The sequence below is a fragment of the Urocampus carinirostris genome, chromosome 16 (assembly GCF_059441175.1).
Source record: "Urocampus carinirostris isolate Australia breed hairy pipefish chromosome 16, RoL_Ucar_1.0, whole genome shotgun sequence".
In the NCBI taxonomy this organism is placed as follows: Eukaryota; Metazoa; Chordata; class Actinopteri; order Syngnathiformes; family Syngnathidae; genus Urocampus; species Urocampus carinirostris.
In genome coordinates, this window is record NC_142364.1 from 14,256,796 (window position 1) to 14,268,833 (window position 12,038).

The window sequence follows — 12,038 nt, forward strand, 5'->3', positions numbered from 1 at the left end:
CCTCTTAAAATGTGGTGGGTGCGGCTTATAATCAGGTGCACTCTATTGTCCGGAATTTACGGTATTTGACTACTAGATGACTTTATGTCTCTGTATAGTGTAGTGCTACAGGTGCTAACAAACAGCATGTAGAATACAAACTACGGAGACTCAAAGTGATCAAAAAGTAATTTTTGTAAGAATTTAACTACCTCTAGGTGAGGCTCTTTCGACCTATGAGAATTTATATGATAGTTGGTGTATTTTGGCTTATTTTTTAAATCAATATTGTTTTGTTCTTTTAATGAATGAAGTTTTTAACCATGAGGTGGCGTTAAGTATTACATTCTATTTCTGTAAGTAAGTAGCTTATTAAAAGATACACTTTTTTACATTTTTAATGGATTCATTTTGTTATTTTTGAATCATTTTTCACTTAAATAATAATTTACTGACTTTGAAAACAGTAAATATTTTTATCCAAATATATATTGACATTTTTTAATGATTTTAATCTGGATTACATACTGTATTCATCATTTCTTAACTTATTTTTACTTGGAAAATAAGACCAAATTGATAACTGTATAGGCAGTCATATTGAATAATGACAATTAAAAAAAGCATACATTAAAAATGTATTTTGATAATTTAGCTAGTATTTTTATTACATTTTAAATAGATTTATTTCTTGTGCTATAACACATACAACTCGTAATACTTTTCACATTTTTTTATTCAATAAATAGATTAAAATCTATTAAAATGAGAAAGCCATTACTTAAATGAAAACAGATTTTTTTTACAAAAAATAATATCAAAACTTTCTGAAAGACTATATATTCAAAATGACTCAAAATGAAAAAAAAAGGTTACAAAAAAATATATATAATAAAGACGCAAGCTCTGTATTTTTCGTACTACAAAGCGTGCCTAAAGACCCCAAATTGGTCAAAAATTTGAATGTGCGTCTTATAATCAGTTGCACCTTGTAGTGTAGGTACTTGACTTTATATTGATGCTCCTTTTGTTTTTGTTGTTTTATATTATCTTTTTCGAATCCCACATAAACCCCTTGAAAGCATCAGAATGATATAAGACCGACAATGACATCCCATCTTTTATTATCATATGCTAAAATACAGCAAGAGAATGTCAATTGACATTGACTGCAAAAATGCTAAGCTATGGCTATGTTCTTAAAATGAAAAATTACAAATACTGTAAGCCCAGCAAATAAATGACTTCCACCTTCTTTGTCTCGGTTGGCTCGCTTTGGAATGGGTGGAACGACGGCCTCCCCTTTTGGACAGTTCCCGAACGTACCATTCACCATGTACCATAATGAAATTTGATAACATGAAATTTTGAATGTAATTAAAACATCCAAGGCAATGTGTCTATATAATAATGTTCTCACTGTTCATAAGTATGTCGATTGGAGGGACATTCTCAAGTACAGAACATTGCGCACATTTCTCACTTTTTTTGCTTTCTAACAAGTTTAGCAATTTCAAACACCGTCACCCAATACTGCAAGTATCAGATAACTAAGACAACGCCCAGATTCAATTGTTTGTTTGTTTGTACATGATTCAAATTGAATCTTTTCTTCCGGCGCCGTCACGAATGGCAGCCACTCCAGCAGCTCCCGTGTTATTTTCGATTGTTCTCGATTGTTCTCAGCTCAGGGATGCTGCTGGAAATGTGAATTTCCCTTCGGGGATGAACAAAGTATCTATCTATCTATCTATCTATCTATCTATCTATCTATCTATCTATCTATCTATAGGCACGATCTGGTCGAACGGCACTGGCCCATAAAAAAAGATTTGGCTGAGTGATAGCCATTCTCTTTTCTGCTACCTTGCATGACAGCCTTCCAGGCGGCCATGCAGCGCTGCACTGCGGCCTTGAACTCAGCACGTAGCCGTACGTTAAGACTTTTCGGAGCATTAGAAAAATCTCTCCACAACAACAAGTAAGAGGACAGTTTCAGATTTGACACCATGTTTGCTGGCATCAGTAATTCATATCAGAACTCAAAGAACTTAAAGTAATAACATATTTTTATCATTTTAGGAAGTCTAGCATCCTCCAGAGAGAAAAAATATGTAAGTATGGTGGGGCACCAGCAACATCAAGACGCAAATTTGTTTACTGATTGCAGTAAAGAATATATTTTTTTTTTCAATCTTAACGATTTTCAAAATTAAAGCTAGAAAAATCCTGACGGCTATTTGTTACTCTAAACACTTACCCATTCACACACACAAACACACACACACACACACATACACACACACACACACACACACACACCAATAGGGAGTCAGCCACGCAAGGGGTCTACCTGCTTAATGGGGGCATTAGGGATTCAGTGTCTTGCCCAAGGACACTTCTGCATATATCACGGAGGAGCCAAGATGAGCGCTCTACCTCCTGAGCTAATACCGCCCTTTTATTATTTCATTTATGAATGCCGTATTGTTATTATTTATTTTGTTGTCAATTGCTGTGCCATTTTAAGCCAGATGTGATAGGCTGCCCTCCATTTTCTTCATTCTTTCTTCTTTTTTTTTCAAGCCATTCAGAGGTGGACTTGCTGGGGTCCTTCAGATCATTGTCCTGCTGCATGATCCTAGAGCGCTTGCATTTGAGGGCACGAACTAATGACTGGACTGGTTCTCCTTCTGGATCTTCTGGTTAACACAATTATTCATTATTTTGTCCACCACAACAAATTGTCCTGGTCCTGAGGCAGCAAAGCAGCCCCAGACCATCACACTGCCACCACCATGCTTTAATGTCAGGATTGGTGTTCTTTTTGTCATATGTTGTGTAATTTTTACACCAGATGTAACAAGCTTGGACACCTTCCAAAAAACTTTGTCTATTGAGTCATCAGACCACAGAATTTTTCTCCAAAAGTTTTGAGGATAATCAAGATGTTTTTGGGGGGCAAATGTTAAAAGGTTTTTGCCTGAGGACTCTCCCATGGGTCTTTCTTATAGTAAAGTCAATCAGGGTTGGGTAGGGTTACTTTAACTTGATTACTTTCAATTATTTTTGGATTACTCCAATACCAAATATGCTAATAAAAGACAAAATAAACTATGTATGAATACAATTACTCAATTTTGTGCAGGCTTGGGGAGTAACGGAATACATGGAACGGCAAAAATGATGTTGGCAAGCTGTTTGGATTTATTTTTATTTTGTTTCTGTCGCATTTTATGTTAGTTTTGCCGGAGATCAAAGAGATCAAAGCCAGGAGAGAAATCTTACCACGTGTTGTGAGTCATCATTTTAATCATCTTTAGTTTCTTTTGTCTTTTATTAGCATATTTGGTATTGGAGTAATCCAAAAGTAATTGAAAGTAATCCAGTTAAAGTAACCCTACCCAACCCTGAAAGTCATGAACACTGACCCGAACTGGGCTGCTTATGGCAACATGGCAAATTTGAAACAATTTTGCAAAGTAGAATGGGCCAAAATAACTCAATTGGGCTGTGAAAGACTCCTTATGGTAAACATCTGATGTTTGTTATCGCTGCCAAAGGTGGCCAACTTGCTGCTAGGTTCAGGGGGCAATAGCTTCTTTACATAGTGCTTGATAAATGGAATCAACATTTGAAAACTGGATTTTGGAATTGCTGGAGTTGTCCCTGCGTGATATTACAATTGGTTTGATGATCTAAAACCTTTTTTGATTGGTAAATGAGCAAAAAAACACAGAGATAAGTAATGGGGAAATACTTTTTCGTGGCACTGTTTCCACGTTGTTGATGCTTTATCATCCTCCACTTTTAGTCAACAGATTTTTATATAAATTAGTGTTACGCCTTATGTATGACCAATATGTTCAAGGGGTAAAAAACAATAATAAGATAGCAATGAGTAAGATAAAAGCATACATGGGTTGCACCCAATGCACTCTGGCAAACGTTTTCCGGGTTCCTCTCGAACGCTCTTCTTTCAACCGAGCGTGACATCATTAGCAGGCACGGCCGCTCTCTGCAGCACTCCAGCCTACGTGCTCGTAGGTGTTTTCATGGGAAGCGCGATTCCAGTACACCAACCAAAACTAATGGATCAATGGTCTCTTACTCTGTCTTGTTTTTTTGTGAGTGAACGGCACTAATGGATGCCTGCTACACAATACAGTAGCGTGGAGACTGTTGAGAGAAAACCATCCGTCATACCCTAACCAATGATACATGTTCTGGGATGTAGTATTCCTTCTCTTTTCAGATTCAGATTCAGATATACTTTATTGTCATTCTTGTACACGTGTATACAGAACGAAATGTCGATACATCTGACCCGCACGGTTTCCTTGAATGTACAGATATAAATAAAATGTTGTATTGAGTTGGAGTATTGAAGTACTAATAATATACTAAATAATTATAGGTATGTATAGTATTATACAGTAGTGCAAAGAGTGCAAGAGGAGCAGCTAACCAGATGTGCAAAATGGGCAGTCAGGTAAACAAGTCACTATACGATGAAGCAACATGAAGCAGGTTTGTTTCTTTAGCCCTCAGGTTTTTAGAAATACGTTTTAAGTCGTGTATATCTGTGACACTCTTAATCAAAAGGAGTCTCAAAGGGCTGTACAGACTATTGCAAACAACAGACTATAATGACACCATCCCCTGATCTAAAACCGACATGACGGCAAGGAAAAACTCAAAAACCTCAACATGAGGAAAATGAAGAAACCTTTGAGAAGGGACCGCACTTTTAAGCTGTCATAATTCGATTTGCAGGGTAGAGATGGGAGATTTGAAATATCTTGTCGAGTTTTCAAGAAATTGAATTGTTGTTATTGTTGTTGATGTCAACACTTTGAAACATTGTTTGCAATATTGGACATGGCACTCCAGGGTAAAACATGTCTTAAGATGTCAAAGAGAAAAAAATATATATAAAAAGACTACTCGTATAAAAGGCAGAAAAAATATACGGTAAATTCCGGGCTATAAGCCGCTACTTTTTTCCCAAATGTTGAGCCCTGCGGCTTATTCAGCGAAGCGGCTAATTTATGGAATTTTTCTATCGGCCACCAGCGGCGCAGGAATTTAAAAGGAAAGATTAAGACCAGTTGAATATGTGCGCCAAGAAAGACTGCAATCTCTAAGTTTTAGCATATATTTTCTGTAAAGTTAAGGTACGTTCCAATACTGAGGATGATGCCCTCGATGACGATAGTTGTAAGAAGTAAGTTCAAGACGATTTGCCGTGATTTACACATTTACGGGGTGCACAGTTATGTTTGATACATTGCGAGCGTGATCCTACTAGTGTGTTGGTACCTTTCAAAGGCACGGTTTGGGATGAAAGTTATATTATTATTATTAAAGCTTTGAAAACTCTCTCGGTGTACCGTCTTTCTTCGTAGATATGTGTAACCATGTATAATATGTATTTGCAACTGTATATTTTTGTAATGTATTTATTTTAGAGATTTATTCTGTTATGTGTTCTACGGACGAATCAAAAATAAGGGGCGGAGCAAACGCGGGCTGACGGGAAATGTGGTAAAGCTAAGTTACCGGTAGATCTGTCTGTTGTCGCAGCGGACAATAGTGGATATATATTTTTCCCACCCTTAGCTTTGGAAATATACATTTTGTTTCCTTGGATTACTTTCAACGGGACCCCGACTTTACAAGTCTGCATCATACCTTAAATACGGGTATCATTTTCTATCTGTAATGTCAACTGTGGTTCTGGAATTGTGTACTATCTATGAAGTTACAATTGATTAGCACCCGGCGTGGTTTTTGAACTGGCCTTCTATGAAGTCACTATCTTTGATTTTTGCATTTCGGAGATGGAATATGAGCTTGCTCTGTCCACTCCACGCATCGGCCCGGTATTGCAGTACCTCCGGGAACGGTGCTTTCGCAATGATCGCAGCAAGGCTTTGGGCTAGGACCTTAGCTTGGCCTTTTGGCTGAGAGTAAGTGTCCCGGCTCCTAGGCTTTGTAGCGTATTATGAACTGACCGATAACGGATAATGGATAATGAATAACGAAGATAGATCAATAACCCTTAAAAACCCCAAGTTACAATTGTGGAACTTAAAACCTGGCTCGGGTTAAACTTGTGACTGTGTTGCAAGCTTAACTGCAGGCGCCTGCGGCTTGTGTAAGTACAAGAGTGTCAAATCACTCAAAAAGTGGTGGGTGCGGCTTATAATCAGGTACGCTCTATAATCCGGAATTTACGGTATTTACAGCATATTGAATAGAGTCTGGCCAAAGTTTTAATAACAATGAAATATTGGTGAGTTGGTGAAAGAAGATTTAAGGTTTATCATCGCTTAAGTAAGATGATTTATAATCATCAATTAGTGAATGGTGACAGGTGACAGTTATGATATGTAAGCATTTACTGTACACTTAAAATCAAATTTACTGTATTTTTAAGTGAACGTATACACCCAAAAATATGACAGCAATTGTGTTTTTGCCTGTAGTAGTTTGCTTGCGCAAACTGGACGGGCTGATGCTGAGCGTGAGCAGTCAAAAGCAGTATTATGTTGTCTGTAGTGGTCCCTAGTGGTAGCCTCTAGGATTGCTCATGAACTGGATATTTGTTGCAAATAAAACTGGTCTCACTAAAATGAACCGGCTTTTTCGGGTCCCAAACGTCTCTTCGGGTTGTTTTTGCTTCTTTCATCCCAACATGACCAAATATTATGCAAAATTATGCACAAAATGACTTAAAAGAAGGGGGGAATAGAACAAAAAAGAAAAAAATACGAAAATGAAAAAGTAGTGAAAAGCTGAGAAAAAAAAATAAACAAAGGGAAGAGAAAAAAAGAAGGAAAAATTTAGAAAAAAGCCAGAAAAAAAGAAAATAAAGAAATGTAGGAAAAAAGTAAATAGAGAAGAAAAAGAAAAAAAGTAACAGCTCGGAAAAAATAAACATAATGAGATTTTTTTTAAAGGAATTGAAAAAAAAAGTAGAAAAAAAAACACAGAAAAAAAGAATAAAAGGTTTGTGTTGCAATCAAATAATTCCCAATTATAGCAAGTGAATCTTGTTGCCAACATTGTACTTCCACTAAAAAAATGTGATTAAGTACAGTTCAAAATAAGCCCCCAAAAATGTTAATAGTATGCGACAAAATATATCAGGAAATAAAAAGAAATGGACATCTTGTGAAAGAATTGTAAAAACAAACGACGTTTGTAGGCCGTACAACCTTTGCAATAATACATGAGTCAATTCATTCGAAAGAGAAAAATCATTTTGCATTGCCGGAAACTCAGCAAAATGTAACTTGGTGTCAAGTTTTGGACATGTTTGATAATGAATTATCTTGCCACACTTGGGATTATGGTTGCTCACTGTTGTTTCAAGCGTTGCTCACCGACTTTGTGTGGACGCTCAGACACGTGGAAAATTACAGGGAACATTGCTCAAAGGTAGTGTAGCTTTGTTTTTCAGTACTATGCTTCATCATACAGCCTGTTTTGTAGCGTTATAGAGCATCTGATTTTATTAAACGTTTAATTTACAGTTTTAAAACAATACAGGCTACTTATACAAGCCTCAAACGTACTTATATAAACCTTAAATATAAAATATAGCACTGAAGCAACTTACGGTTTTTGAAACCTTCTGCCACCTAGTGGTCAGGTGTTTAGTTGTCCCTCCTGTCACTATACATCGCTGGCACAGATAGCAAGGAACCAAGGCTAAAGTGTTCATTTTAAACTAAGACGTCTGTTAGTTGAGTGCCAGGCAAAATATTTCATTATTATTTTATCCACCAGTCCTTTAATTTTGATCGGTCTTCATTTTAATAAAATAAACCAATTCATTCAAGTCATTCCATCGGGGCAAATAAGAGTAGAAGTGACTTAACTCGGCATGCAACTGGAACTTCATACCTTTTACACGTCTTGATCTTCGGCAGACTGCGAAAGACAAATTTAGCGTTCAAACTCTGCAAACCTCAAAGAATCGAGTGTTTTAAACTCGTGAGGAAGAAGAGGCGCTCGTGAATAATTTAGGCTAAAGATTTGAGATTTTTTATTGTGTGACGCGTATGTTATTGCACTGCTGTCAAGGAGCCTGCAATTTGCATCACTCCCACGATATTGATATTCTTAATACTTGCTATTCAGATACCTCCAGTATGGCGTGTTTACCCGTCCGCAGGTCTCTTATCTGTCAGATTTTTGTGGAGAGCGAGACAGTTACTTAATTACATTTCATGCGTCCCAATTTGGTTTATTTATATTTTTCGTGCTCAACACTTGTTGCGTATTCACTTTGTGTATTTGTAGTTGCATTGGGCGCATTGAAACATTTTGCTAGTATTATGTAGCTTGTTTTAAAGTGACAGTGTTACAGATCAATATTGATTGGTATAGTCCGTAAAAATATCATGGAGTTATCGTGTAGTTGTGTATTTTGAAAATGGGAATTTGCATTTAACGTATTTTCCGCACTATAAGGCGCACCTAAAATCTTTTTTTTTTTTTTTTAAAGCTGACTATGCGCCTTATAATCCGGTGCGCCTTATATATGGATCAATATTGAGCCGCGACAGGTCTTGCAACTTACGGTAAGCAGCCACCGACTCCATTTTTCGCGTAGAAGAAGAAGTGCGCTGTGCATACTGGGAAATATTAAACAACGATTCTTTTTTATTTGTGCGTTTGTATAAAGACCCTGAAATGGCTCCTATTAAGAGACACGCTTACAACGCAGAGTTTAAACTCAAGGCGATCAGTCACGCAGTAGAACACGGAAATAGAGCAGCAGCAATTCGAACACTGCAGAAGAAGAATTCGAGGGATTCGTAGATGAGGAGCTGATAGAGTGAGCTTTATGTTTTTCTTTTGTGTGTTTACTTTTTACAGTTATTATGTTATTGCTTTATTGTTATTGTTTTGCACTTGTTATTGTTTTTTGCACATTACGAGTGTCACTATATATATATATATATATATATATATATATATAGTTTAATTTACCATAACAGTATCAGACGTTTTTTTGCGTATTGACTAAATGGAGGAAAAGTAAAATGTTATGCCTTGCTGTTGTTCAAATATGTTAAAGATGTGTCACGAAAATGCTTTACCTCAGAGAAAATAATAACACAGCTGTTTATTCCTTTTGGGAGTGAATGGAGTTGTGGAAAGCGTGTTTGTTATCTATGAATAAAGTTTGACTGACCTATCTGACTGTTTTGTTGACATTCCCTTTAGCGTGGCACCATCTAATGGTTGCATAACGTAACTACAGCCTCTACTGTAGCGCCTTATAATGCGGTGCGCCTTATGTATGGAAAACCTTTTTAAATATATCATTAATTGAAGGTGCGCCTTATAACACGGTGCGCCTTATAGTGCGGAAAATACGGTATTCTAATGATCGATAGCAGGCTTGTCCAAAGTCAAGCCTGGGGGCCATTTTCGGCCCATGGTCAAATTTTTATTGGCCCGCGGCCCCTGTCATAAAATTCATAATACTTACCGCCAGTAATGTTGAAACCACTATAAAATCATTTGGCCACCTTGCCTTTGGCTTTCTGTGAAAATTTCAACCCACCCCATGTACGGCATGTGGAAATAATAAAAGAAAATTGACTGAGAGGGCCGACGCTTCCAGAACATGTGGATATTGGAGTATTTTTTTCACCCGAATCCGAAACAACTGTGTCTGCCTAATTTGCCAAGAGACCAGAACTGTTTTCAAGAAATTTAAACTACCCCGTACTAATCATCCCGGGAGCCAAGAAGAGATCTGCAAGTTCGCCATTCGGGCCTCTATTCTAGAAAATGCTCTGCCCCCTAAGATTCGATCTGCAACCTCAGTGGAACTTTTTACATCTTGGCTTAAAACACACTTATTTTCTATAGTTTATTAATAACCTATATTTTTATGATGACAATATATGAGTATTATTTGTTATTGCAACCTGGTCATCCTAGAAAACGGATTATCTCATGTGTGGTCCCTTCACAAGGTTTCTTCATTTACCTCGTGTTGGGGTTTCGAGTTTTTCCTTGCCCTCATGGAGGTTTTAGATCAGGGGATGGTGTAATACCAGTCTGTAGTTTGCAATAATCTGTGGTCCGTGCTGCCCTTTGAGACTCCTTGCGATTAAGGGCGTCACAAATAAATATGACTGGACTTGACTTGACTTCAACCATTTGCAGTTCCACGCAGTAAAAAAATGAAACACGAGTCCTTCTAAATAAAAAAAACTGTGGATAAAATACAAATAAAAATGTCAATACAGAAGCTGTCCTACTTACAAACGAGGTAGGTTACAGACGATCGCTTGTAAGTTTTTTCAATGATATATTTTGTATGGAATGCATGGTAAAGGTTTATAAGTTTGACTTACTTTTGGAAGATGAGCTTCAATAGTGAGGCGACTTCCTCATCCGTGGTGAAAAGTGGTCGAAAAAACGCGATCCAACTATTTTCTCAACCGCATTGAGATTTATTATTCCACTCTCCTTTCAAATAAAAAGGCTTGCCTCTTCTTTACATTTTACACCAACCATATTGAAATTTTGAATGGATGCACGAGATATTAAACAATAAAAACTTCAAAGTTCTTAGAGTGCTAGAGTGTATGTTCACACACAAACTAGGAAGTAGAAGCTGGATTTTTCTTCAGGGTGGATGCTGGGAGAGCTCTCACAATGCCGCATGCCGGTAGCGGCGGAAAGAAGCACTACATTCATGTCCTGTACTAGGAAAAAGGTGCACACAATACAGATTCTAACTTACAGCAATGTTCGGATATTTTTTGACATCCCCCCAAAAATGATCGTTTGTATTGTTTTTCGTAAGTCGAATGGTCGTGAGGGGAGCGTCGGTCCAAAGATAACAATTAGCATATGCTTTTTGCTAATGTCATGATTACCGATGTGAATTACCTGTGCCGCCAACCGTTGCAGGCTCTGATTGGCTCCCTGTCCTTATTTCAATCAAGTCCTGTCAGTCCCCTGTTGTCAGTCCGTCTGCGAACCTCTGTGTATACAAGGCTAGCCTCTTTTTACCCTGACTCCCGACCACGTTTGGTCTCCCGTTCCGGCTACGACCCGTTTTGATCCTGACCACGTCTGCTCTCCCGTTCCACCTTACGACTCATTTTTGATCCAGACTACGTCTACTCTCCCATCTTGGCTTACGACTCGTTTCCAATCCCGACCACGTTTTTGCTCTACTGTCCCGGCCATCGACCTGTTTTTGCGTCCCTGACACCGCCATCGCCCGCTACGTAAGATCCGCTTCCGTATTCGGATCACAATCCGATTGCGAGAGCGTCTTGCTGCCATTCTTCTCTCTATCTCAATAAGCTTGTGAGAAACGTTCTGGTCCTGACAGCCAAATATAAAAAAAAATAATAATAATTCATTGAATTCCCTTAATAGGGTAAATACATATTTTTAATCCGTAGCAGTAAGTTCAAATGTATGTAAGCATTGAGAATCACAAAAAAAGATGTTCGGTAAACCTCAAGTACCGCATTTTGTGTTTCATAGCCCCGTGTGAGATCATATCGCCATCATATTTGACTTAATGGGCCTTGCAAGCAAGCTAACGTGCCGTGCGGATTTATTCAAGTTTGCATCCACGGTAACATCTGTCGCGGTTAATCGGGTTCATTTCTAAATAACCCATTTGACATCATTTGATGTTGCACAAATTAAAATGACGTTTGTCTATAAGCCTCATATGTGTTACCTTGTACATTGCGGTATCGGTTTTTAAATGTCAATTGGAGGACACCTGATGTGAGATTCTGTGTGGTTTGGACCTCTTTGCATCTGAGCAAATTGGGCCAATTGGGAGAGATGCAGAGGGGAAAATTCAATAACCATGACGGTTAAATCAGCGTATCAATAACCGTGTTTGAAGGGTAGGTTTGGTATATTGCGGCTGTTTTTTTTCTACTTCTCACGCTAAGAAAATGCTGCATCCATCTATCTATCTATCTATCTATCTATCTATCTATCTATCTATCTATCTATCTATCTATCTATCTATCTATCTATCTATCTAT

The 12,038-nt window shown here is 37.7% G+C and overlaps 1 pseudogene; it reads left to right on the forward strand.

The window, feature by feature from the left end:
• The first annotated feature begins 5,801 nt into the window (after positions 1 to 5,801).
• LOC148350347 (U2 spliceosomal RNA) lies at positions 5,802 to 5,891 on the forward strand (annotated as a pseudogene).
• The last annotated feature ends 6,147 nt before the right edge of the window (positions 5,892 to 12,038 follow it).